The sequence below is a fragment of the Panthera pardus genome, unplaced genomic scaffold (genome assembly GCF_024362965.1).
Source record: "Panthera pardus isolate Hobbes unplaced genomic scaffold, ASM2436296v1 HiC_scaffold_1, whole genome shotgun sequence".
Taxonomy (NCBI): Eukaryota; Metazoa; Chordata; class Mammalia; order Carnivora; family Felidae; genus Panthera; species Panthera pardus.
The window spans coordinates 39,824,803-39,852,369 of NW_026526654.1; the positions used below are offsets into that span (position 1 = coordinate 39,824,803).

A 27,567-nucleotide genomic window follows, 5' to 3' on the forward strand; every position below is an offset into this window, starting at 1 on the left:
CAGCCATTACCTCACCAACTGCCCCTAGGCCCCAATAAAACCTTTGTCCTTTTGAAACTCTCTCTCTCTCCCCAGTATCTCACCGCTGAGTCAGTGCAGGTAGGGGATTGAGCTCGAGCTAGCTCGAATAAAGGCTCTTTTGCTTTTGCATCGGACTCGGCTCCCTGGTGGTCTTTGGGGATCACGAATTCTGGGCATAACAAATATTATCCTGATTTCTCCAATAAAATAAAATTAAAAGGAGAAACTGTATATCTTAACAAAACCCAAACTCAAATCAACTATTTCAACGTGTATTGTAATTGCTAACCTCCTTTGTTCCATATACAAACTTAAGGAAGTGACATTTACCTCCATTTCCCAATGAAATACCTTTGCTTGCAATGTTTAAAGTCTGAATGTCCTCTACTAACAAAATTTGAATCACCATTATTTAATTTTCTAGTACGAATCTTGCTCCCACAGGCTGCTAATTCTCTCTTCTGTGCATGATCTCTTTCTCCTAGTAAACTATGGATTCTTCAAGGACAGGAGTGACGTTTTATTTCTATGAACACACAGGGACTGGCAGACTATATGATGTTTATTGACGCTTTACTGTATCTTATAAATCACCTCAGTAGAATAATAATTATATCATTGCTGTCATTACAGGCCATGCTTTCGTATTTCCAAGAAATATTTCCAATATAAATATTTCCAATATATATATTTCCAATATATAATATTTCCAAGAAAATATAACAGACCTTTCCTCTAATCTTTTTTGGGGAAAAAAGAAAATGAAGCACAAAAACAGAAGGACAAAAGTTGGGAAATATTATAGCACACAAAACAGTATTCATATGTCATTACTAAAATGAGCCAGTGTGTGAAACTATTTGTAAAAGTGACAAAATATAAGGTGACATTTTGCAGAGTCTAGCTCATTTTTAGCTAAGATGTGTATTACCTGCCTACATGCACACATTAAGAATTCATTCTGGCCTATAATGCAATATACTCTTCTGTGAAAATATTACATCAGGTACTGTTCTACTGGACTTAGGGCAGAGAAGGTCAGCAAGAATTTGGGCCAAGATTTGGAGATTCAGAGTCTAGGTTAGATGCAGCTACCATTTCAACCTGGTTTTTTAAGAGCCCAGTAGGTCTATAATAAGCAGAATAACATTCCCCCAACCCCACCCAATATATTCACATCTTAATCCCTGGAATGTGGGAATATATTGTTTCACATGGCAAAAGTGATTTCTAAAACAGGATTAAATCAAGGATCTGGAGCTGGGGAGATCATCCTGGCCTATCTGGGTGGGCCCAATGTAATCACAAGGTCCTTCTAAGTGAAAAGAGGGAGGCAAGAGTGAAAGAGTCAGAGAAGGGGCTTTGATGAGGGAAATAAAGTCAGAGTAAAGAGCATGAAAGACCTGACTGGCCACTGCTGGCTTTGACAGTGAGAAGCCACCACAGAAGGAGTGCAAGGTGGCCTGTAGACGTGGGGAAAGACAAGGAGCAGTTCTCTCCTAGAGTCTCTAAAAGGAACACAGGAACACAGCCCTGATGACACATTGATTTTAGCCCAATGAGGCCATTCCAGCCTTCTGACCTCCAGAAATATAGACAATAAAATTATATTGCTTTAAGTCGCTAAATTTGTGGTTATAGCAGCAACAAGAACCTAATACAAGGTCACTAAGGCCTCAGAACTCTGGTCCTAATATTCAATAATCCCATTGCAATTTTCACATGGAAAGAATTACTGCACAATTCATACCTGAAGGAAGATAATGTGGAATGGAAGGAAGGAAGGAAGGAAGGAAGGAAGGAAGGAAGGGAGGAAGGAAGGAAGAAAGGAAGGATCTACTTCAGCAAGTTCACAAAAAAACACTAGGGTTTCACAAAAACTCAAAATTTGGGGCATTTTGTAGAAACGTGGTACTGAGAGGAGAAATGTTATGAAGCAGACAAGTTGAGAAAATCCAGGCAAGACAATGAGCTTGGGTTTCCCAAGGACAAAGATAAAATGGAAAGAATTTCAAATTAATGAATAAAAAACATGATTGGATGTTTTTGAACATCATGGATGGGAAAAACCAAGCTAGAGAGCATATTCTCATGTGCCTTTGATGGAGGAGTCTCATTATGTGCACAGGGCACTGCCTGGGCAGTGGAGAGCACAAGGGAAACACACCTGCTCATTGAGTGCATGAAGCCCTGCTGCTCAGGGCTGGGGCCAAATTCTTCCTCCCAGAGGCAAAAGCTGTTTTCTGATCTAATAAATAGTACCCCCTGGTGAGCCCTAGAGACAAAGAGGGCTCCAGTCCATTCCAGTTTGAGTGAGCACAGAGAAGGCAAGCAGAGTTAAGATTAATAGCTTAGTCAGCGCTTCTTCAGTACTCCAACCTTCACCCTAGCAACACTCACTCAGAGGCAACTTGGGGCTCAGAGCCAGGAAAGTCAGATCTTCATTCCCTGTGGCAAATTCAAGCAAGGAGATAAGCAGTGTTGCAACACTGTACAGACTTAGAAGAAAGACAAATGGGGGACTGTTACTTGTATCTCGTGACTTTGGCTAGACCAAACTTTTTTAAAGCACATTTTTAAAAATTGGGATTATTTTGAGTGCAGGCTAAGGAAATTTTATGAAGTGAACAAAATGTTTTTGATTCTCTCACACCACTTCTTGGCGTCTTCTGCCCTCTTGCCTTGCTTAGCTCAGAGAGGCTCTCCTTGCATTATGCTTCCTGTGTCAAATCTTATTCTAAAGGTTGCCCCTCCTCAGGAGTAAGGGCTCTGTTAATTCCCAGCTGTTTGGAAATGCTCTGCTCCCCAACTCCCCCACTGTGCTGTAACTGTTAACAGCCTAAAATGTTCCTCCTCAGGGTATCCTGCCCTTTAATGTGGAGTGCATGGAGACCTTTCTGTGGTCTCAAGAAATGCAACTTAGCACACAAGATTTTCACCCAAAAGGCTTCCAATCAGCTGAAGTCTTATTGTAAATTTGATAATGGCCACTCCTCTGGAAGTCCTGTCCACGTGAATGTGACACTCCAAGAGCCAGACAGAGAGAATCATAGCATGCAGAGATCAAATCCTGTGCTCCAAGATTATCTCCATTGGCTTGCAAATTAACAGGATGATTGGAGGAAGTGCAAACTGCTCTAGTGTTTTTTTTTTTTTCCTGTATACAAGGTTCAATTTTGGAAGATCCAACAAAGGCACCCAAAGGTGTATCATGCTTTTGTAAAGTTAATACTTCCCTGCTTGCAAAGATGTTCTTTTGTCCTTGGAAAGGAGTCTAATTGAATTTCATTGGATTATGAACTGATCTCCCAAGGATATTATTTTTAGTCTCCTTTGGAGACTTCAGTATATTCTACAACAGAACCACCAAACGCTTAATAGATTGCATGCAGATTTTCTTGTTGCTGTTTTGTTTTGTTTTTAGAAAGTGATACTGTTTTCAAAAAGATACAAACTTGTAAATGCTGCTGCAACATATAATGTTATGCTGATCCAAGACATACCAATTAATAGGAAATTCACTCTGGGTAATAATTCCTGTAATATAAACAGTATCATCTTCCTTATAGCCATTAGTATAGCAATGGCCCATGTGGTCTGAGGCTGACTCTCCAAGCCCTGGGAAGAGGTTCGTTAGTGAAATAGGGTTGTTTAGTTTGTCAATATATCTAAGGTGGTTACATAGTAATCATTTTTATGACTACAAGCACTAGAAAGACTATTTTAAAATCACAACTGGGGAAAGATAAAAATACAGACTGTTATCAATGTGGTTGTGACCTGTCATTTTAGATCTATTCTTTTGTTGGTTGCCACTAGCAACAAGCAGATCAAGCTGAAGAAATTTTAATCAAATAAATATTGCTCTTTACCTCCCTGATCATTTACTCTGTTGCACTGAAAAGTAGGCAAGTTGAATAGAAATCAATAATCTGAGATATGAATACCTTGGATGGGACTTTTATGTATCCTAAGACAACAGTCATCAGTCATAAAGATTAGATTCTTAGAGCTATGAAAAATAACCTCCATTGAGCTCAGGAGCATCTTTTTGCTCTGCAGCATATGGGACAGTGAGATTGGCTTCTCTAGCCCTCATAAACAGCAGCAGAGATAAAATTAAATACACACTATTTGAACCAGAAATTGATCTGAGCTCTAACATTGCTGACTGCAATCCTGAGGTTGTTTTTTCTTTTCTTTTTTTTCTTTTAAGTAAACTCTACACCCAGTGTGGGGCTTGAACTCATGACCCGGAGATCAAGAGTCATATGCTCTACTGACTAAGCCAGCCAGGCACCCCCTGAGGGTTTTGATAATTAGAATACAGTGAAAATAGAAGGCACTTTGAAAGAAAACCTCAATAACAGAAAGTCTTAAGAGTACAAAAGTGATATAACTGAAGCTACTCTTAACTGAGCATTAATTATGCCATGCACTGTGCTAAATGTTTACATAACTCATTTAATCATTACATGTCTACAGATACAATCTTCTTTTCCTTTTTTTACACATTGCGAAATAGAAACTCAAAGAGGTTAAATAATTAGCCTAAAGTCAGATGGCCAATGAATGGCAAAAGAGAGTAAGTCTTGTTCTATGCTTCAAAAGCCTTGCTCTCTCCCATCTGCCACACCGGCTCTCTGAATATGCAAACACTACTAGTCACTCACAGCTTATTGTATTACAGGTCAAGGAGGGGAGAACACAGACAGTCTCTATGTGCCAGCACTTTACATACATTATTTCCTCTAAAGCACACTGTAACCTTGTGGAGTAGGCATTAAAAATATTGACATTCAAACCCCTCAAGGGACACAGTCAAGATTACAGAAATACTAGTATTTGAACCACATCTGTCTGAGTCAGACATATTCTTTCAGCTCTCTCCATCCCACCTCTACAAAGTGGAGCCCTTAAATAATGCCGGTATTTGAGGATTGAACAAAAATCATTTTAGGTGAGGCTGTTTTACTGACTGTAGTTATGCTTCAGAGAATAATATCAGTACTGTGGCATAGCCAAATCCATATATGTCACAAGTTTCTGGGTAACAATGTTCTATGTTTTCTAGTTTTTAGTAGAGGTCACAAATCTCCTTTAAACACTTTGGGCGGGGGTGTTTGTTTTGACTTGCAAAGAAAGAAAAAGAAAGGAAAGAAAGAAAGACAAAGAAAGAAAGAAAGAAAGAAAGAAAGAAAGAAAGAAAGAAAGAAAGAAAGAAAAGAAAGGAGGGAGGGAGGGAGGACATGATGAAGCAAAATAATGTTATGGTGAAATGACATAATAAAATGCAATTGCTTATGCATGAATAACCTATTCAACTTTTATTGAGTCTTATGAATGTCACTTAAGAAAAGAAACTAAACAAAAAATCCAAATTCAAATAGAAACTAACACCATTCATTGATCAAATTGTCATTTTCCATAGACCAAATTGTAACTTACACTCTTACAAATGTAAATTCGCAAATACCATGAAAAATGTACATGGCATTTGTAAGTTTTAACAGCATGTTAAGTGGAAATGAGAATATGTATCCCTCTCTTCTAGACAGTACTCTCTTGGAGACCCTGTAATAAGACCAAATCCAGCCCTGAGGGCTCCCTGTCTTGAATGGAATCTACATTAATTTGCATATTGCTGTGACCCGGCAAAGGTAATAGTGAGAAATCAGGAAGAGGCCTTGTCAAGAGTGCTGAATGGCAAAGAAAGAAATTGGAGGCATAGAAAAGTGGCAGACACTTCCTTTGTTTTGAGCAAGATAAGATTATACTCATATTTTAAATTTCAAAATGCTGTTAAAAAATAACACATGCCTCACAACACTATGGTAGAACAACAGTGACCAGGTGTTTTTTTTACAAAGACCTGATGACATTCTGTCCCTTGGACCAATCATCCTTCCATTGGCATCCCCAGACCACTCAGCTTCTTCCACTCTGAGTTGTGGCTTTGCTAAATTTCTCTATCATTTTTCTTTAATTCCACTGATTTGTAGTCTTTATTATTCTTTCCCTCTATTTTAACCTTCCTTTGCTTTTTGTTTTCAAGCTTCTTTTTTTTTTTTGTCTATTTATTTATTTATTTTGAGAGAGCAAGAGAGAGAGAGAGAGGGGGAGAGAGAGAGAGAGAGAGAGAGAGAGCAAGGGAGGAGCAGCGAAAGAGGGAGACAGACAATCCCAAGCAGGCTTCATGCTGTCAGCACAGAGCCTGACGTGGGACTTGATCTCATGAACCATGAGATCATGACCTGAGCCAAAATCAACAGTCAGTCACTTAACCAACTAAGCCACCCAGGCACCCCTTATTTTCAACTTTCTTAAGATGGAACCTTAGATCATTGATTTTAGACCTTTCTTCTTTCCTTAAATAAGCATTTTAAGGATTAAATTTCTAAGTGCTGCGTGTGCTACATCCCACAAATTGTGATATGTTGTCATTTTGTTATCATTTAGTTTGAAATATTTTCCCATTTATCTTATTCTTTCCTTGATCCACAGATTACTAAAAGTTGTTCAGTTTCCAAAATTTGAGGTTTTTTTATTTCCAGTTTGTTAGGTTTAGAAAACGTACTTGGTATGGTTTTAATCCTCTAGATTTATTGAGGCTTGTTTTATAGCCTAGCATTATCATCATGTACATTTTTAAAGAATACATACTTTGCAGCTGCTGGGTATAGGGTTCTATAAACATCAGTTACATTCTGATTGTTCACATCATCTGTGTTCTTACTGAGTTGTCTAGTTGCTTTCTCAATTAGTGAGAGAGAAGTACTGAAATCTCCAGATCTGATTGTGGAATCGTCTACTTCTCCCTTTGATTCTATTGATTTTGCTTCATGTGTTTGGAGGCTCTATAATGAGTCATTGTGGTATAGTGGAATATAAATATTTGGGCTTTGTCTTTGGTTCCTGGCACAGAACTCCTAAAACCTCTGGAATTCCCTATCTTGTTTATGCTTATGAGATGACCCGTGAGAGGGACCTAGATAGCTTTGGGATCAGGGCTGGTCGCCAGAAAAGCCACCCAAGTGATTAGAGACAGACAGGGAACCTGGAGATTGAGATTGATCAGCAACGGCCAATGATTTAATCAATAATGCTTACATAATAAAATTGTCATTTAAAAACTCTAAAAGACTGGGTTTGGGGAACTTCTAGGTTGGTGACTTCATCAGGGGGCTAGGAGGGTGGTGTGCCCAGAGAGGCATGTAAGTTTTGCATACCTTCCCCCTATACCTTGCCCTAGACATTGCTTCCATTTGTCTGTGCTAGAGTTGTATCCTATGTAATGAACCCTTAATTGTAAACTGCTTTCCTGAGTACTGGGATTCATTTGAGTGAATTACTGAATCTGAGGGAAGGCTGTGCGAACCCCAGACCCTGTGGTCAGTATGGCAGCTTCTGTAGGTCTCCTGGGGACCCCATTTGTGGCAGGTGTCTGAAGTGAGTGCAAACTGTGGGACTCAGACCTTAATTTGTGGGGTCTGCACTAAGTCCAGGTAGTCTCAGAATTCAATCGAATTGAACTGTAGGACACCTACTTGGTGTCAGAGAATTGGAGAATTCGTTGGTGTCAGGGGAAAAAACTATACAGGCATATAAATATCTATAATTGTTAGGGTTTCTTGTTGAATTGAATTTTTTCTAATTATGAAGTATTCCTATTTATCTCTCATAATACTCTTTGTCCTGTAGTCTCTTTTATATGACAGTTGTATGTGTATCTTTTTATATCCTTATACTTAACGTGGATCTCTTGTAGACAATACACAATTGGATCTGGCTTTTCTTTTTAATCCATTTGACCTTCTCTGTGTCCACTATTGTCTAGTAGAACTTTCTGTGATGGTGGAAATGTTCCATATCAGCACAATCCAATATGATAGCCACACATGGCTATTAAGCACTTGAAATATGACTGGTGTAACTAAGAAACTGAATTTTTAATTATATTTCATTTTCATTAATTTAAATTTCAATAGCCTCATGTGGTAGTGGCAGTCATATTACACAAGGCAGGTTTAGTTTATTAATTTTTAAGGTAATTGCTGATATGGTTGGATATGGGTCTACCATTTTGCTAATTTTCTGTTTTGTGTTCCTCTTGGACAATTTCTACTGGTCTATCTCCAAGTTGTGTGACACTTTACTTTGTCATATGAGTTTTAACTTCTCTGCACACTCCATTCCTCTCCATCATTTGGAAGCACACACCCAACATTCAGTATTCAGTTCAATGATTTGAACTGTGCACACTTCTCTCTCCTGGTACCCTTAACCTTACTTTTAGGTGATAGCCGTGTCTCTCCCTCCTAGCTGTCTATGTCTCATTCATCCTTGATCATTCTAACACTGATTTTTTCTCCTAAAACTGTATTGATTCGTTTTTATAAATCATTTTGTAAATCTCATGAAAAGATCCACTAGAGGTAAAACTATTCCCTAGATTAGAACTTTTCTCTGCCATGGACTGGACAGATGTTAATAACGCTATTCTCGGCTTCATCTGACTGAAAAAGTTATGAAAGAATTGCCTCAGAAAAACCCCTAACAACAGCACATCCTTTGTCAAGACAGTGCCTTGTTGTTATTAGATTGAATTGAAATCCACATCAATGGAAATAATTTAATCAACTAAAGGGATTCTGGATTCTAGCAAAGAAGAGAATGCAGGATTCTCTCAGAGGTTGTGAATTTGGCAGCAAAAAATTTGATATTCACTAAGGAGATAAAACCATCTGCTGATTTTCACTGCATTGAACTAGAAGGATAAATTTAATAGACCACTTGGCATGGTCGCTGAACATCAGCAGGTATATCAGAAAGAACAAAGGCTCTGAAGCAAAACAACCTGGTTCTGAATCCCAGATCTTCTGTTTACTAGTTGTGCAGTCTTTGAGATGTTCCTTAATCACTCTGAGATTCTGCTTTATCTATAAAACATGAAAATTGATACTTAATTGTTTTAAGTACTTAAAATTATATATATATATTTATTTTCTATTGAGGTATAATTAATATTCAGTGTTACATGGGGGTTTCAGTTGCACAATACATTGATTCAACAACTCTATACATTACTCTGCGTTCATCATGACTAAGTGTACTCTTAATCCCTTTTATCTATTTCACTCATACCCCCAACTACCTCCTCACTGGTAACCACCAGTTTGTTCTCTGTATTTAAGGGTCTGTTTTTTCATTTGCCTTTTTTCTTTGTTTTGTTTCTTAAATTCCACATACGAGTGAAAGCATATGGTATTTGTCTTTCTCTGACTTACTTCACTTAGCATTATACCCTCTAGGTCCATACATATTGTTGCAAATGGCAAGATCTCATTCTTTTTTATGGATGAGTAATATTCCGTCATGTATATACACCACACATCTTTATCCATTCATTAATTGATGAACACTTGTATTGCTTCCATATCTTGGCTATTGTAAATAATGCTGCAATAAATATAGGGATGCATACATCTTTTTTTAATTAGTATTTTTGGTTTCTCTGGGTAAATATCCAGTAGTGGAGTTGCTGGATCATATGGTAATTCTGTTTTTAATCTTTTGAAGAATCTGTACTGTTTTCTGCAGTGGCTTCACCAGTTTGCTTTCTCACCAACAGTCTACAGGGTTCCTTTTTCTTCACATCTTCACCAACATTTGTTATTTCTTGTCTATTTGATTCTAGCCATTTTGACAGGTGTAAGGTAATATCTCATTGTGGTTTTGATTTGCTTTAATTTGTGCCATTGTTATAAGTACTTAAAATTACATATATAAAGTTCCTGAGAGATAAAATTTGCATTGAACAAAAAGAAAACATTAATATCATTTTATAAGAATTATCATTATTATTTTTATATATAATATACATATAGTCCCGTTCATTGGAAATAATTTAGGGTATATTAAGGCTAATTTGATGGCAATTATTCTGGCAATATATTCTGCTTTGCACAAATGCAAAAATCTCCAAAGTTTTACTTTATTGGAGGTATTCCTAGGACTTATAAATCAACCTAGATGAAGGGAATTTCAGACAAAGAATGATTCTCCGGGATCACATGTCAACAGTAGAAAAAGCTGTCACTTACCAAGCACTAAGCATGTGCCAGTCACTGTGCTAAATACTTTACATGAATTATCTAACTTAATCCTTACAATAACCATTGGAGGTAGGGGCTATTGCAAAAGAAGATAGCAAAGCCTTTGAGAGGTTAAAGGACTTGCCCAAGCTCATCCAGTTAGATACAAAGCTGTGATTCAAAATCACATTTCTAAAGCCCTTACCCTTTAAACTTTCTTTTTTTAAAAAAATGTATGTACCTATTTTTGAGGGGGAGAGTGCACTCACGTGTGAGTGGGGGAGGAGCAGAGAGAGAGGGAGACAGAATCCTGAGCAAACTCTGCAGGCAGAGCCCAATGTGAGGCTGGAACTCACAAACCTGTGAGATCATAATCTGTGAGATCATGACCTGAGTCAAAATCAAGAGTTGGATGCCTAACTAACTGAGCCCTTACCCTTTAAACGCTCAATACTGTTTTCCAGATGACCCAAATCCTCTGTTCTCTATTCTTGCTACACCTGGAGGTCAACCCAGGGTTCTATCTACTTACCAGTAAAGGCAATAATAAAACCAATATGAACCAGAAAAGAAAATGGCTTGATATCAGGAAACCACATCATTTTAAAGGTGCTACAAATTAATGTTTCTAATAAGGCAGGGGTCAATAAATATTACTAAGCATGAGCAGTCCTCCACTAAGTTTAGCCTTCTTCCAAACACTTTGTTATGTATTTCCCTAGTGTTCACAAGGGGTCTCCTGACACAGCTGTCCTCGCACCTGTTTACTGATGGAGACAGCAGAGCCTGCTCCTATTCAGGGACACTGCTCACACAAAAGAGTCAGTCACCCTTAGAGCTACTGAAGGTATAAGTTCTTTTCTCCATCATAAGAATTCCTTCCACTTTGTTGCTTCGGCTTAATACAATGGCAAACTTGAATATAAAAGAAAAGATGAAGGGGGTGCCTGGCTGGCTCTGTCAGTAGAGCGTGTGACTCTCAATCTCAGGGTCCTGAGTTCAAGCCCCAAGTTGGGCATGGAGGCTACTTAAAAAACAGAAAGATGAGGATTAATGGGAGCTACAACAGATACTGAGATCCATCCACAGAGACTACATTTCCAAGTGCATTAGGGGACTGGAAACCATTGTTCTAACCTGAGGATTCACAAGCTGAATTGAAGCATTCTCTACTCCCCGTATGTTCAAAATTGAGAACAGTTCTGTGGTCCTTATTAAAAATAAATACAAATATTCTTAAAAGGCACATTATATCAGAGCTATAATCAAAGCAAAAGAGGTTTTTAATTGGCCTTTCCATTGGTCAAGAAAGGAATGTTGGCTTTAATTTCTTAATTTTTGAAGTGTGTGCCTAAGTGACATGAATTGAAGTTTTAAGATTTAAGTTTTAATAAACTCCTCTTAATAAACTATTACTACAATGATCATTTGCAATTAATCAGAGATGTTCAGAGAGCCACTGATCCCAACAGAATTCCTGTGTCTCTTGCTATGAATCAGGTTGCCCCTAAATTCCCACTTAGCACAGAAAAAAAGCTGTGTGTGTGTGTGTGTGTGTGTGTGTGTGTGTGTACATACATCAGAAAGAGAAAAAATAATTTCATGTTTTTAGATACTGGTTTTAGCTATTTTTTTCTAGTGGCTCACCTAAAACAAAATATGAAAAATGTCACAAGCAAATCAGTATAAAATTCAAAAAATGTTCCAATACTAAAATACACAGTTTCAGGGCTCAATATTATTGGTTTACAAAATCTGAAAATATCCTATAAAAATTGCTTCTAGATTATAGTATAAGGAGAGAAGGAACTAATCTAGCTAATGCACTTTCTTTGAATAATAAAGACTGACATGGAGATTTAATAAGGTATAAATCAATAGAATGCAATCATTTTACATCTTTTCAAACTAGGCAGACTAGTGTTTTCTTGATTAAGAAAGACAAAAAGACACTTGCCCTACCCCCACCACACCCCTCAAATCAAGGGAATGGTGAGGTAAACCCTGACTAAGGGAGCAAGTGGGCTTGGAAATCTAAGCTGTTTGCCTAGTTGGACTCCACTGCTCTCTGGAAGAATCTCTTTGCAGGGCTAGGTCAAGTCAGGGAGAGCACATCTACCCAGTGGGTTCCTTGTCCTAAGTCCTAATTTATACACCTCAGGAGAGCACTTTTTCTAATTTATAAAAGGCCCTGAAGAGGCTGGCTGTGGTAGAATGAAAAAAGACATTTTTCATGATACACCTTTTCTTGGTTTCGATCTAAAATTGCTAGTGCTCAATTTCTTCATGCTTCATTCATTCAACAAGTCGTTATTGAGCCCCTTGGTTGTGCCAGCCACTGATACAAAAACCATAGCACCCAACCATAAGGATCTTTCAATCTAGGTACATGAAGACAAGTAACCAAAGATTACAATACACAGTTACTTTCAGCCTCTTGTGTGGACATGTTCCTAAAATTACCATGACTGTCAAACCTGAAACTGAAAAAATTAAGATCCAGCAGAAATAGTTGAAAAAGGATCTCACTTACACAACAAACCAGGTACCCCCATGTTAAAACCTGTTCCAACAACAAATATTTCCCTTGACTAATTTTATTCAATTATTCAGAATACACTGTTGCATCCCTGTGATCCAGGAAATTGTAGAATCTCCTACCAATTTCACAATTTCCGGGATAAGTCTAACACAAACTCCACAATTTTTTAGTATACAAACTGGGCAGATTCTATTCCCAAGTTTCTCATTTGTTAAATATGGGTCATAATGATGTTTATTTTATAATTGCTATGAGTGTTAAATGAGATCAATATAAAGTGACTGGTACATAATAAATATTTTCTATTTTCTACTTTTATTTTAAAGTTTGTAAATCTAATATTATTGGTGAGTTTGAATTTAATAGGTGGTTGTTTTGTTTTGTTTTGCATTTCTATTTTCCCCTGACTTATTTTCACAATTTCCAATAAATGTTTTATTTATCTCATGAGCCTTTCACAAGTATTGTGGTACTTTAGGGCTGATTTCCTGAATCTGAAGGGCATAGGATAATGGTAAATATATTAGTTCTGAAACTATACACTCCTGAGTTCAAACCAGCCTCTGCCACTCTCCAATCTAAATGTATATGACAAGATGATCATCTTAGAATTTGTGTAAGGCACATTTCCTTCTCTCCCTGAAAAGCTACTGTTAAATTAATAGCATTTTGGTGTAGTGTTTTGAGGTTTGGGTGTTCTTTTGTTTTTCCTCATTTTATTTTTATGACCTATGGTACCTTGACATTTAGGAAACACAGTTTATTTAAACTCCTTAAGTTGCTGTTTCTTCATTTGTAAACCTATTTTACCCATAAACCTATTTCTTAAAGTTGATATAAGTAAATGAAATAATACATACATGGTGCCTGGAACAGCGCCTGCATGTAATAAATGATTTGTATATGGTAGCCATCAATAATTATATCCATGTTTTGTATTGAGAGGATGAAATATAAATAAGCCCTCTTTCAATAAACCATAAACTTATTCCCAGAAGGGTCTATAGAAACAAGAGTCATCCTCGCTTCCTTTTTAAAGGAAAACACACTAGAGGATTAGAGATCTCTAATTTTGTCTTTTGCATGTAAGTGGATCTTATATTAGAGATCTACATTTAGATCTCTAATTGCTGTAGTATGGTGACTATTTTGAAAGGATGAGTAGAGTCCAAAGACAATTCACAGATCCGCCCCCTTGGAAATCACCTGTGGAAATTATCTTTGGGGAAGTGACTTATAGTATGTAAACTGGAGGATGAGCAGGAGTTACCCAGGTAAGCATAGGGAAAGCACTGGGGAAGACATCTTCAAGTAAGAGGAACAGGATGTGCCAAGTCCTGAAGGTAAGAAAGAGCCTGGTGTGTTTGAGACTCATCAATGCTCTTCATAATGTTGTACTATGTTTATAATACAAAAGTATATTTGACCATAAGTAATGAATGCATCTCTTCCAAGATGAGGGGATTATTCCTAAATCACTGAACTTTAGATTCTTAAAGATTTCAGATATAAAATTAAAGCCTTTTATTTTTGAGATAAGGAAGCCAAAGTTTGGATGAATGAAAGAGGGGGCAAGACAGAGAAGGTAACTAACATGATGAGTACCTATTATGTATCAGGTAAGTGACATTGTGCACATGTAATAGATGAGGAGACTTGGGACATAGAGATTTAAATAATTCACTCAAAGCCATAACTTTAATAAGAGTAGAGCCAGAATTCAAATCCAGATTTACAATCCTCCAGATTCTAGGACTGTTTTCACTATACTCTCTGGAATTTGTGTGAGCATCTCCAGCTGTGAATTTATCTCCATAGTGGCATTATAATTATTTGTATGTTTATTTTTACACCAATCTGTAAGCTTCTTGGGAGTCTTTCTATTTGCAAGCACATTTCCTCGCAGATGAATGAATCCAAAAAGATATCAGAGGGATGGATGGATGGATGGATGGATGGATGGATGGATGGATGGATGGATAAGCATTGAGGAGATTACTTGGATGGTTTTTTCTGAGGGTCTACCCAATTACCTTTCAAGCTTATTGTGATACCCTCAAATATACTTCTAAATCTAATTAATACCTACATTTCAAAAAGCCAATAAGTAATCTACCATAATTTTAAATTTAACAAATTTAAAACTCAATGAATAAAGTAATAAGTGGCAGATCCGGAAGAGAAGCCCCACATATTGAGTTCTTTGCAGACACAGTCTGTGACCCATATATCCTTTCATCCCTAATATCTGGACTCTGAGCACATTTGGCATGTATGTACTGAAAGTCTCATCAGTCAACAGTTCAGATTAGAATCATGTATGGTTACCTATCAAATAATAGAAGGAGTCCAATTCTGAAAATAACATTTTCTAGTGGACAAAAAATTCCAGACTGATCGCTAAAGTAAGAGGAAAACTAATGTTTTACCACACAAAAGACCTACATTTATTATCTTCATACTGATTTTCCAATGATGATTTCAGATATCACATTAAATGTTGATTATGGGCAGGAATGACATGGAACACATCTAACCACTGGTATATACAGATACCAACTAGTCAAAACAGATGCCATGGCCCAACGAAAGGATGCCTCAATACATCAGAACAGCTATCAGTGTAAATAAGCATTTCAATGCACAGTGTAGAGCATAAATGTCAGCTCTGCTCATAGGTCTTTGGAGATAAGGAGCAGAGACATGGTTGATGAGGAACAGAGAGATTGATAACAGGAAAGAGGCTATAATGTAAAAGGAGAGAGGACAATTTCCAGAATTCACCCACATAATCCTTATCAGTCTTGTAGCAAGGTACAAGTTTGCTAGAAAGACTGAGGACGAATCAGATGTTTGCATATTTGGTACTGGATAACCTGAGTATTGACCTAGAGGTCCTGACAAAGGATGGAATTGGTCCAATGGTCTCGGGTTAAACTGAACTTCTAGGTGGAGATTATTACATGGTTCAGCTGTGGGGAAGAAGAAAAACACTCTGACTTTGAAAAGAATATCATTTTTGTTAGCAAGGCTGGCTTCCATTTTTCTTTCCTCCTTTTGTTCCTTTTCTGTCTGAATCAGCAGAAAACATTTTTATTGCTTGCAGTCAGAGAACAACTATTACATAAGATACTTTGCCTTATTATTGACACAATATCCTTATTAATTCTATCTAAGCTCACTAGCTCTTTGAACAACCAACTGCTTACTCATTTGGTGTTCATGTAATTTTTTGAGTTTAGCTGTAAAATATTTCAATGAAAAATAATGGACAAACTCTGGCTCAGTAAGGTTCGGCCATGTAAGTAGTGGACTTTCCCCTCATGACTTTATATTGAATAGGCCATTGTCAGTTATTGACTAATGCCAAGTTCCAGTGCTCTCTCTCCACAGCCTCATCCTTTGGTTCATGCTGCTTTTTCTCTCAGAAATGCCCTTTCCACATTCACCTATAGAAAGCATATTTATCCCCCAAAATACTGATTTAAATATCAACTCTGCAAAGCCTTCCCTATTTTGCAGATTAGAACTAATCACTCCACATCTGTGATTCCTGGCAACATCACCTCTGTTGGAACAGTGTCCTGGTGTGCCTTGAACAGTAGATAACTGGATTCCTCAAAGAATTCATCTTAAGTTATCCAGAGCTACAACGAATACAAAAATTTTATTTCTGGGGGTGCCTGGGTGTCTCAATCAGTTCGTCAGACTCTTGATTTCGGCTCAGATCATGATCTCACCGTTCATGAGTTTGAGCCCTGCATTGGGCTCCACACTGACAGTGCAGAGCCTGCTTGGGATTCTCTCTCTCTCCCTCCCTCTCTCTCCCTCCCTCTCTCGCCCTGCCCCTCCCCAGTTAGTGTGTGCTTTCTCTCTCTCTCTCAAAATAAATAATTAAACTTAAAAAATTATATTTATGACTCATTGGCATAAAGATGAAGGTATTAATATTATACACTAAAACATTTATTTGACCTAAAAGTTCATTTCTTTCTTCCAGTTACAAAATAAAGTAAACCATTTTTGTGGACCCCTAAAAGTAGAGTGGATCCTTGGCACTGTGTCCACTGTCTCATGAGTAAGTTTTCCCTGTGTACATGTGCTCTCATTTATACATCTTCCTCACTTATACAATCCACAGCTTAAAGGGGCTTCTCCAAAGGACAAGCTTGGAGAATGTCAGGATAAGATCAAACTTGAGCTTAGAGTAAATGATTCAGTGTCAAGAAGGTTCTCTTAAAGGAGGATTATATTTTTTTTCCTAATTGAATGATTCAAATACATAATGACTCTTTTTTGAAAGAGTCTAGAGCCATTGACAATTTGCTAATTAAAAGCCTAGTTTTCTAAAGAAAATTTTTTTAGATAGAACCAAGGCTACTATGGACATTAACAGTCATTTGTTTTGTTTGTGTCTTACCAATTTAGAGCAATATTTGAGTTCATCTGAAATAAAAGTAAGTATCATTTGTATGATGGTTTACAACTAACAAAGCATTTTCACATATATTACTCATTTGATCTACATACTCAACCTGAAAGTTTGGGGTCTTTTATTTTTCGTTTGACAGGCAAGAAAAACAAGACTCAGATGGATGAAGTGACTTCCCCAAGGTCATATAGCTGGTAGCGCAGAGTCTGGGACTCATGCCCAGTTCTCCTAATCCCAGAATCTCATATTCTTTCCAGTGCATCATGCTGCCTGTAGGGGAAAAAAAAGCAACTATGTAAACACATGCATTAAAAAGTTGAGCTCATACTTCTAAGTAGATTGGTGTTCTTTTAGAAAATCTAATGACATTTTTGTAGATGTAATTGTTATGGGTTTAGTTCTAAAACATTTTAATAAGGTGGTTGACAAAATTTATTTTCAATGGAAGTCAAAATGAATAATATTTTGAGTTCATATGAAATTCTATGGATCATGAAGTTTTATAGAAATTATGATGAATATGTCAGGAATGGATAGATAAGGTATGTATTTTTAATGTCAAATTCCAAGTCTTTGTTTCTTAGCTTGTTAGATTTCCCTTTCCTTCCTTTCTCTTCTCAGTTTCTTAAGGCTTACTGTGGATGTAGACTCCTCTCATATCCTCTTTTGGTAAACAACCTAATACAAACTTTTCTGTGAGTTATCTTTTATCAACTCCTTTGCCCTTGAAAGGGGTAATTTCCTCACAAATAAAACAATGGAAGGAAGGAATGGCATCGAGCAAGTCTGATCTTGAAAAAGGCAAAGTTCTGCAAAGCATGAAGATTAAATCATGCATTATCCAGAAAAACAAATGAGGGTTATTAAAGTTAGCATGAATACTCACTCTTCACAAGAAAGTTGGGTGAAACAAAGAATGAGATTTTAGAGATTTCTGAAGGACTGTAACCCAACACCATACAATATACAAATTGGCTTTTCAAGTATAAATTTGATAGTTTCATAGTTCTGGGAACTAGTGTGACCAAAAAGAAACTCTATTAAGCCAAGTTTGTAAGGTCAGGAAGTGAATAACTGAATGTGAACATGTCATCCCAGTTCAATTTCATTTTGATTACTGACAGAAGAAGGGTCAGGAAACATTTATTGTATTTTTCTGGAATGCATTTCTGAAGTTTAAAAATATTATTTTACTCAGAAATAATCAAATTAATTTCACAATTGTCTTGATGTTACATATCTTGCCACATAGTATTCTCTTGTGATATGAGTATAAATAATTATACTGTATGATTTTTAAATACACAACCTAATTTCATTTTACGTTCTATATTTCTCAAACTTGGTCTCTGAGTCACAAAACAAAAGGTATGTTTCAGGTGTAGCTTCATGAAGCTAGTGCTGCACAGATTGCTTTATCTGTTACAGAAACTAGTCTGGATCACCCAGCAGAAGAACCAAGCGGCACTCAGAGATCATGGAAGGCAGGAGGTTTATTTTATATGGGTGGGCTCAGAGGAGATCATTCTCCAGAGGTCTGAGCCCAGAGCATCAACAAAGGGGACAATTTATATTCTGTTACTTCTGCATTCCTCATTAGTAGTAATTTGCCACCTGAGGCAAGCAGGGTGGGAATAAGAACCCAGCTGGGAAGTCTTCAGGCAGGGACTGAAATTCCCTTATCAGTCCTGTCGGCCAACGTATAACAGATTTTTCCCTAACATATCCACAACAGACATCCTATCCAGAAAGTCAGCAGTTCAACCAAATGTTGCATTAAAATCCAACTTGGGGCACCTGGGTGGCTCAGTCTGTTAGGTGTCCTGCTTCAGCTCAGGTCATGATCTCCCAGTTCGTGAGTTCGAGCCCCGCGTCGGGCTCTGGGCTGACAGCTCAGAGCCTAGAGCCTGCTTCAGATTCTGTGTCTCCCTCTCTCTGCCCTTCCCCTGCTCGCACTTTCTCTCAAAAATAAACATTAAAAAATTTTTTTAAAAAAGCTTAATATAGCAATCAAGTACCTGAAGCAATGTTTGTGCAGTGTGTTCTTTATACTTAGGCAATTTGCTACCACAGTAGCGAATTTCATTTGAAACTCTAAGAACAATATTTTACTGACTGGTACATGGAATATCCCCAAAATTTGAATAAACATTATTGGAACTAAGAGGAAAGAATCAATACAGATTGGATACTTCATAGGCAGATGGACTTTAAAAGGGGATACTTTTTTAAAATTTTTTAAAATGTTTTTATTTATTTTTGAGACAGAGAGAGGCAGAGCATGAACAGGGGAGGGGCAGACAGAGAGGGAGACACAGGATCCAAAGCAGGCTCCAGGCTCTGAGCTGTCAGCACAGAGCCTGACATGGGGCTTGAACTCACAGACTGTGAGATCATGACCTGAGCTAAAGTCGGACACTCAACTGACTAAGCTATCCAGGCACCCCCAGAGGATACTTTTTTTAAAATTTTTTTAAAGTTTATTTATTTTGAGAGAGAGAGACAGAGAGACAAAGCAAAAGTGGTGGAGGGGCAGAAAGAGGGAGACACAGGATCCAAAGCAGGCTCCAGTCTCTGAGCTGTCAGCACAGAGACCGACACGGGGCTTGAACCCATGAACCATGAGATCATGATCTGAGCTGAAGTCAGACACTTAAACTGACTGAGCCACCCAGGCCCCCAGGATACTTTTAATAACAGTTTTATGGAAGGTCAGCCATGAGTCAGGTGTGTGTCAAGCAAGAGAGATACGAGAATGAACAAGACATAACCCCTAACTTCAAAGAGCTCAAAGTGACCATCATTATCTTCAAAATCTAACACACTAATTGGCACAGAAGAGATGCTAATAAATCTTTGATAAATCAGCAGAAGGTCTGCTTAATATTACAAAAAAAAAAAAAAAAACCTGCTACAAACACAGATACCCACAGGAGCTCTAGGCCAGAAGGTCAGAGTGAATAAAAGAAGGAGGCATGAATGGAATGGAAGGGATATAATAGATGTGGCCAGGATTAGACAACATGAATGAGACGTAGTGTGGAAAAAATTTCCTAAAATGAAAGATAAACGTGAATTTTATCAGAAAGGGAAAAGGAAGCTAATGAAAATACTAGAACAACCTTCCCCCACCAAAAAAAAAAAAAAAAGTACAATAAGAAAATTATAATAGAAAACCAAAATTTAGGTTGAAACCAAAAACTTAACTTCATTGATAATGTATATTTTGTGTCAGTTTAAAGTATAAATTTTAAAACAAATTTTGGAGACCGTGATTATGACTTGCCATTAACAAAATCATCATTGTTTTAAAACTTCCGTTTTCTTCAACCATTGGAGCTCCTATGCTAAATAGTGGTAGATTGTTAAACATTGTTTTCATATAGTATTTGTTAAGTAATTTTTTTTAATTTGTTTTGAAACTTGGGGAAAGCATGTGGCGCTATAGATACGGTGATGGAAATTGTCAAAACTAAAATTCAAGAGTGCATTTTAGAAAAGCTAGTACCCACATAATTGAAGACTATCCCAGAAAATTCCTAGTTCAATTTTTTGTTCAGTTTTACTTTTAATGAGACTACACAAAGCAATAACTGGTAATAATTTGCATAAGTCTACTGAAAATAATCTTTCATCTTCACAATGAACTTTTCATCCACTTAAGTGAATAGGAATGGAATCAGAAATACAAGTGATTCATCACCTTGACTTAATTGTTCAAATCCGTCAAGTTTCAGAGAGCAACTAGCAAATCAGACAAAGCAGAGAGTACAAGAATTCGGTATCTCAGATATCAGTGACATTTTGGCTATGGGAGTTTTGTTTCATTGAAAAGCATGATAAATCTTAAAAGGACAATTTCCACTTAGTCTTTATCAGAGATAAGCATTGTTGACAAACAAACTAATATATGATTCTGGAAAAACACATCTTCACTCCAGGGGCTAAAATGGAGCCAACTATCAAAGAGCTACTTGCTGCCAAGACCCCTCCTTAGTGCTTTGTTGTTCCAACAGGGATTTTTCTATTCTAAAAACCTAACAAAGTTTCCAAGCTCTTTCAAAGAGGTCCTGACTTCCCAAAAAATACATATTTATGTTTTCTTTACCCAATAAAGTAATACAATCATGACACACTTTTTTCCCAAAGACCTGTACAATATAAATGCATTATTTAATTTTAAACTTTTTTCATTAGCCAGAAAAGTTTTAAATTATGACAAATTTTATGTGCTCAGTGATATTGTTTACAGGTGAATGTTTACTTTTTATTTCACATTATATAATATGGTCTTATAACTGCTTAGCTACTTAAACATTAGGTGAGACTTACAGTATCTTAAGCATTTCACAGAATAATATATTATTTTTTTAATTATTGGAATAAATTATAGATTTGTTTTAAGTCTATACCTACTCTATTTTATGAAAACTGTGACAAATTAAAACACATATGCTAGTAGCATAATATTATAGCCAAACTGAGAAAATCTGGCCAAATTTGTTTCTACTCAAGAACAAATTTTCACTTTCAAAAGATATAATGGCAACTTATCAAAATTAGTAAAACTTTCTATACACATAGGCCCTTTATAACCTATGGACTCCATTGTATCCCAGGAATTCATGTTTTATGCTGTTTAAAAAAAAAATCTTAGGGGCACCTGAGTGGCTCAGTCGGTTGAGCATCTGACTCTTGATCTCACCTCAGGTCTTGATCTCAGGGTCATGAGTTCAAGCCCCACATTGGGCTCTGCAGTAGATACGAAGCCTACTTAAAAACAAATCAATCAATCAGGGCACCTGGGTGGCTCAGTTGGTCGAGTGCCCAACTCTTGATTTCATCTCAGGTCATGATCCCAAGGTCGTGGTTTCCAGCCCCAGGTTGGGCTCTGAGCTGAGCATGGAGCCTGCTTGGGATTCTCTCTCTCTCTCCCTCTGCCTCTCTCCCTCACTCACACTCTGTCTCTAAATAAATAAATAAATAAATAAATAAATAAATAAATAAATAAAATATAAAAATAGATCTGGAGTTATCAATTAATTTTGGAAATAAAGATTAATTCTATCAAAAACAGTAAGAGCAATACCTGGAACAGAGAGTCTCCCATTGGAAGCAGGGCAGGTATTTTCCACAATACTAGGAAGAGAATGCTGAGAAGATGCCAATGTTCTGAAGATACAAAGAGAAATCTAATCAAGAAAAAAATAACCTGCAGAGGGCCAAGAAAGGCAAGATGTTGCAGTCCCAGAAAGCACTGAGGTTCAGGAAATATAAAAAGAGGTAATAAGAATAGAGCTTAGGTAGGTTTGGCTCAAAAAGGAGAGAGATGGAAAGAGACAAATATAATTATTAAAACTGGGACAAGTAATGAGAAAAGGTACAAGTAAAATTTTCTGTTTTAAATTGATACTGAGCCCAGTGCTTATGCTTTGCCTGAGTCTACTGATGGCAAGTAACTGAATTTAGCTGCTGGTAGAAAAAAATCTGGGGCAGAAGCCAAACAAGCAGTGTACTATCAGTAGATTGTACTGAAAAAGGAATAGGCTTTTATACAAATATGCACTATGGTAGATTGCTTTTAAAGATGACCACCAACAATTCCTCTTATGTGCATGCCCCTTTTCCCTTCAGGAAGGGGAATCTATTTCCCCTCATCTTGGTTCTGGCCTGGACTTGTGACTTATTTTGACCTGGAGGATGTGGAAGAAGTAATATACAATGTGACAGTTCTGGGCTCAGAATTTAGGAAACATGACAGCATCTACTTCTGTCTGGAAACCAGTTGTCAAGCTTTAGGAAATACAGTCTAGACTGCTGGAGAAATGGACGTACATGGAAGAGAATCAAGGTACTCTAGCCCCTTAGCCCACCACAGCTGAGGCACCAAACATGTGAGTAAGACCGTTTTGGATGTTCCAGACCCAGCCCAACCACCAACTAATTACAGCCATGTGACCCCAGCTGATAGACACTACATGGAGCAGAAAAACTGCCAACCAACCTATAAGAGAAATAATAAATCATTGCTTTAATCCACTATCTTTTAAGGTGGTTTCTTATACAGCAATAGATACTAAAATTTGGCAGCAAATTAAAAGGAAAAATAAAAAGTGGCTGGAGAGAAGCAGATGAACTTAAAATGAACTTAAAAAAATACAAGAAGTAATCAATGTTAGGGTAGAAACAAAATGATGGCAATAGAAAGTGGCAAAAAGCGCTAAGAAATGAGCCTGGGAGGACTGATGTTTGAGTTAAGTTGCTTTTTTCAAAAGGTAACCTAAAAAGTATCATGAACATAAAGAGAAAAATTCATTGTTCTGATAAAAGAAAATTAGGTCATTTCAATAATAGTAAAGAACTTACTGCATTCTAACTTGAATATGACAATAATTCTAAATTTAGACAAAATTTAAAAAGAAAATTTCTTTGGAGAAATCAGGAAGCTATCAAGGCAGTCAATATTTAAAGTGCCAGAATCTCAGAGAGAAAGGAAGTTCACTGATATGAACCCAACATTCTGTAGCACTTTCCCCCAGAGGAATTTGATGATTTCTGAGCTACACAGGAGGAGAGACTAAGAAACCAAGCAGAAAGCAGTGTATAAAGGCTGCCTGGGATTTCAATAGTGTTACTACTGAAAAATTGGGGCCCTACAAGGAGGGGGATCCCTAGCAAATCTCTTATACTTTCAATTAAGAATCCAGCACTATAAGATAAGAAAAAATATGAACCAAAAATAGACAAAACCTTACCAAGGACTGAAACCTGTCTTTGAATCAGATAAACCCCAGGTAGGAGTGAGGTGATCTTCCCTTAATCTAATTGCCAATTAGAAAAAGTGGGGGTGGGGGGTGGGGGGGCAGAATCGTCCTTAGAAGAAGATAGTGTCTGTGAAAGTGTCAAATTATTTCTACAATTTTTCACCACAATGTCTTGTGCTCAATCAAAAACTCCAAGGCATGCCTGGAGAGGACCAAATACCTGGCAAATAAAAGAAAGAATAGACAATAGAGGCAGAGCTCCAGGTGATCCAGATGTTAGGGTTATTATATATAGTTTTTGAAATTACCATAAATATATCCAAGGAAACACATGGCAGGATGGATGATTTCACCGGACAACTGGAATATTCAAGAAATAATTAAATTTAAATACTCTATAAATGGATAGTATAATAATAAAAACTTTAAATTCAGTAGATGAGATTAACACAAATTAGACACAACAAATGAAAGGATTGGGAACTGGAAGAAAGGGCAATAGAATGGATCCACTGAAGCATGGAGGAAAAAAATATGTTAAAAAAAACCAGTAGAGTATAAACATATAGGACACGATAAAAAAAATCTAACATATTTATAAGCATCCCAGGAAAAAATGCCAAGAGAATGGGGGAGTGGGGGGAGAAGGGGAGGGAGGATGAGAAGAAGGGAAAAGGGAGGGGAATGATGCAGAAATAATAATGAAGAGAAACTGGCTGAGAAATGATCAAAACTGATAAAAGACAACATGTCACACATGTAAGAAATTCTATGAATTTCAAGCAGAACAAGAACAACAAAATACCCAAGTACTTCATAGTAAAACTACTTAAAACTGAGATCAACAACAACAACAAACACCTTTAAAGTGAATACTGCAAAATAAATATTTAAAAATGTGAACTGAGTTGCTTTCCTTGAAGCTCCTCCACGATTAAATGAACACACACAGAGGCACCTAGGTGGCTCAGTCAAGCATTTGACTTCAGCTCAGGTTATGATCTCACAGTTTGTGGGCTCAAGCCCCATGTAGGGCTCTATGCTGAGAGCTCAGAGCCTGGAGCCTGCTTCAGATTCTGTATCACCCTCTCTCCCTCTGCCCCTCCTCTGCTTGTACTTTGTCTCTCTCTCTCTCAAAAATAAATAAACAATTTTTAAAATTTTTAAATCAAAAATAAACACACTCAGTGTTGTCTTATATGTTCTTCCACTGGCTTGCGACAGAGCAGGCAGATCCACAAATATTTGTTGGGTCCCTTTATGTGATTACTGACACACATGGGTAAGGGAATAAGAAACTTTGCCCTTCAGGCTTCTCTTCTTTCCAAATCTCTTAACCTCCCTTAAGACCCTCTTTAGAAAGCTTCTCTATCTCTCTGGCATAGAATCTTAGAATTGACTTTAACCCTACACACACACACACACACACACACACACACACACACACACACACACACACATTTGAGCCTTGAAACTCAAAGTGACATCTCCATCTATAAAATCTCTCTCTAACCAAATTTAGGCATCAGTGAAGTCAAAAAAATGTTTTTCCGACCTTAATCATTTAAGCTGTGATAGAAACTGCTTTGAATTTAATTAAACTAGAGGACAGTTACTTCCTCCTGTAAGTATCTTCTCAGTACCTCAAGGATAGCCTTCAATTATTCATTTCTATCTCTTCTTCTAAGTGTGTGACAATGTTTCCTTGACTACAGAAAGTGTGTTGCTAAGCAGCACATAGTTTTGCTGGATATAAGACAAAAACCAACACCAGCAATGAAAATAGTCATGTGATATAATTATTTCCTACCTGTAATTAGCTGTGGGGTTTTTGTTAAAACTCAACAGACTACATCTGTAAAACAATGTGATTTGAGATGAATCAACATTCTTAGAAAACTTCCAGTAACTCCTACTAAAATTGTACACTATCATTAAATAAATTCGCATGTTGTTAATAGATAATTGAATTCAATGACTTTACAATTGAAACAGTACTATGTTAGGAAAAAAAACAGCATTTTAACTGTCATCACTAAGCATTCCCCCATTCTACTTTGCATAAAAACATTCATTTTGCCCTACTAGTGCTACTACTTGGGATTTGAAAACTAAATTATTTTAAAAATTCTCTAGTAGCACAATTTGTCTGAAATGGTAAAGAATAGTGGGAAATGTATAAGGCATAAAATCAGCAAATATTTATGCAAACAGATGAATAACCTAAAAGTGAAATTTCTTGATTCTTTTCTACACCTGGAAATTCAAGGGAGCTTCTATCCATTCTTCCATCAGACTCTACATGATGTTTCATTACACTGTCTTCTAATGAGTGACATTCCTAAGAATTCCTAATTCTTATCAGGAATTTTTCCGTATATATCCATTTATTTCATATTCATATATTTCATATATAGGTCCATATATTTCCACCTGTATCACTAGAATAATGAGGGACCAAATTAGGTTTATTTAACTACCAGCCGAAGTGGGTTCCCACCAACTTGAGCAGTTTCATCTTTGTTGATAAGGCAATGACAGGATTGCTGTGAACACTGTCTGCTTTCATAAGAGGATTAAATTTTGGCTCCAGTTTTTAGACTTCTGCTTTAAGGTAAGTCTTTCTTCTAGAATATTCCAACTAGGACCCTATGTAATGTAGCATGTTTTGTTTACTTCACATTTAAAATATGTCATATTCCTTCTATGGAACAGATTCTGTTTTGAGAACAATAAGCTTTTCAAAATACGGTATTGTGATTTTTTTGGTTTTGTTTCTTTGTTTGTTTCCTTGTTTTTGTCTCAAAAAGGATGCATTAATGTCTGTATGCTAGGCATAGCAGTTCCTAAGAGCACTACAAAATTCATTACAGCAAATTTGGTGTTTTCAAATGGGCAGATCCACCAGAAGACTCATTAGCTGCTGGCTTAGTTTGTCTCCCAGGAATAGAATTGAAGTATCATACGAAGGGACCTGTTTACTTCTGAATGGTAAAAAAAAACAATCAACAAAACTAAAAGACAACTGATGGAATGGGAGAAGATATATGCAAATGGCATATCAGATAAAGGGTTAGTATCCAAAATTTATAAAGAATTTATCAAACTCAACATCCAAAAAACAAAATATCCAGTGAATAAATAGGCAAGAGACATGAATAGACACTTTTCCAAAGAAGACATCCAGAAGGCGAATAGACACATGAAAAAATGCTCAACGTCACTCATCATCACGGAAATACAGATCAAAACCACAATGAGATACCACCTCACACCTGTCAGAATGGCTAAAATTAACAACTCAGGCAACAACAGATGTTGGTGAGGATGCAGAGAAAGAGGAACCCTTTTGCACTGTTGATGGGAATGCAAACTGGTGCAGCCAGTCTGGAAAACAATATGGAGGTTCCTCAAAAAAAATAAATCTACATACTCAATGCAATCCCTATCAAAGTAACACCAGCATTCTTCACAGAGCTAGAACAAATAATCCTAAAATTTGTATGGAACCAGAAAAGACCCCAAATAGCCAAAGCAATCTTGAAAAAGAAAACCAAAGCAGGAGGCCTCACAATCCCAGACTTCAAGCTATACTACAAAGCTGTAATCATCAAGACAGTATGGAACAGACACTCAGATCAATGGAACAGAATAGAGAACCCAGAAATGGACCCACAAACATATGGCCAACTAATCTTTGACAAAGCAGGAAAG

General features: G+C 36.9%; 1 protein-coding gene across 4 annotated transcripts in view; it reads right to left on the reverse strand.

The window, feature by feature from the left end:
- Nucleotides 1-27,567, reverse strand: part of SCEL (sciellin) — a 321,637-nt gene that overhangs the window by 177,533 nt on the left and 116,537 nt on the right. For 3 of the 4 annotated variants that reach the window (XM_019444129.2, XM_019444126.2, XM_019444127.2), the window contains exons 2-3: nucleotides 22,179-22,261; nucleotides 17,193-17,359 (exon numbers count right to left, since the gene is read on the reverse strand). The gene's annotated coding sequence lies outside the window, so the exon portion shown is untranslated. The remainder of the gene's footprint in view (nucleotides 1-17,192; nucleotides 17,360-22,178; nucleotides 22,262-27,567) is intronic. The other variant, XM_019444130.2, reaches the window with a different exon arrangement.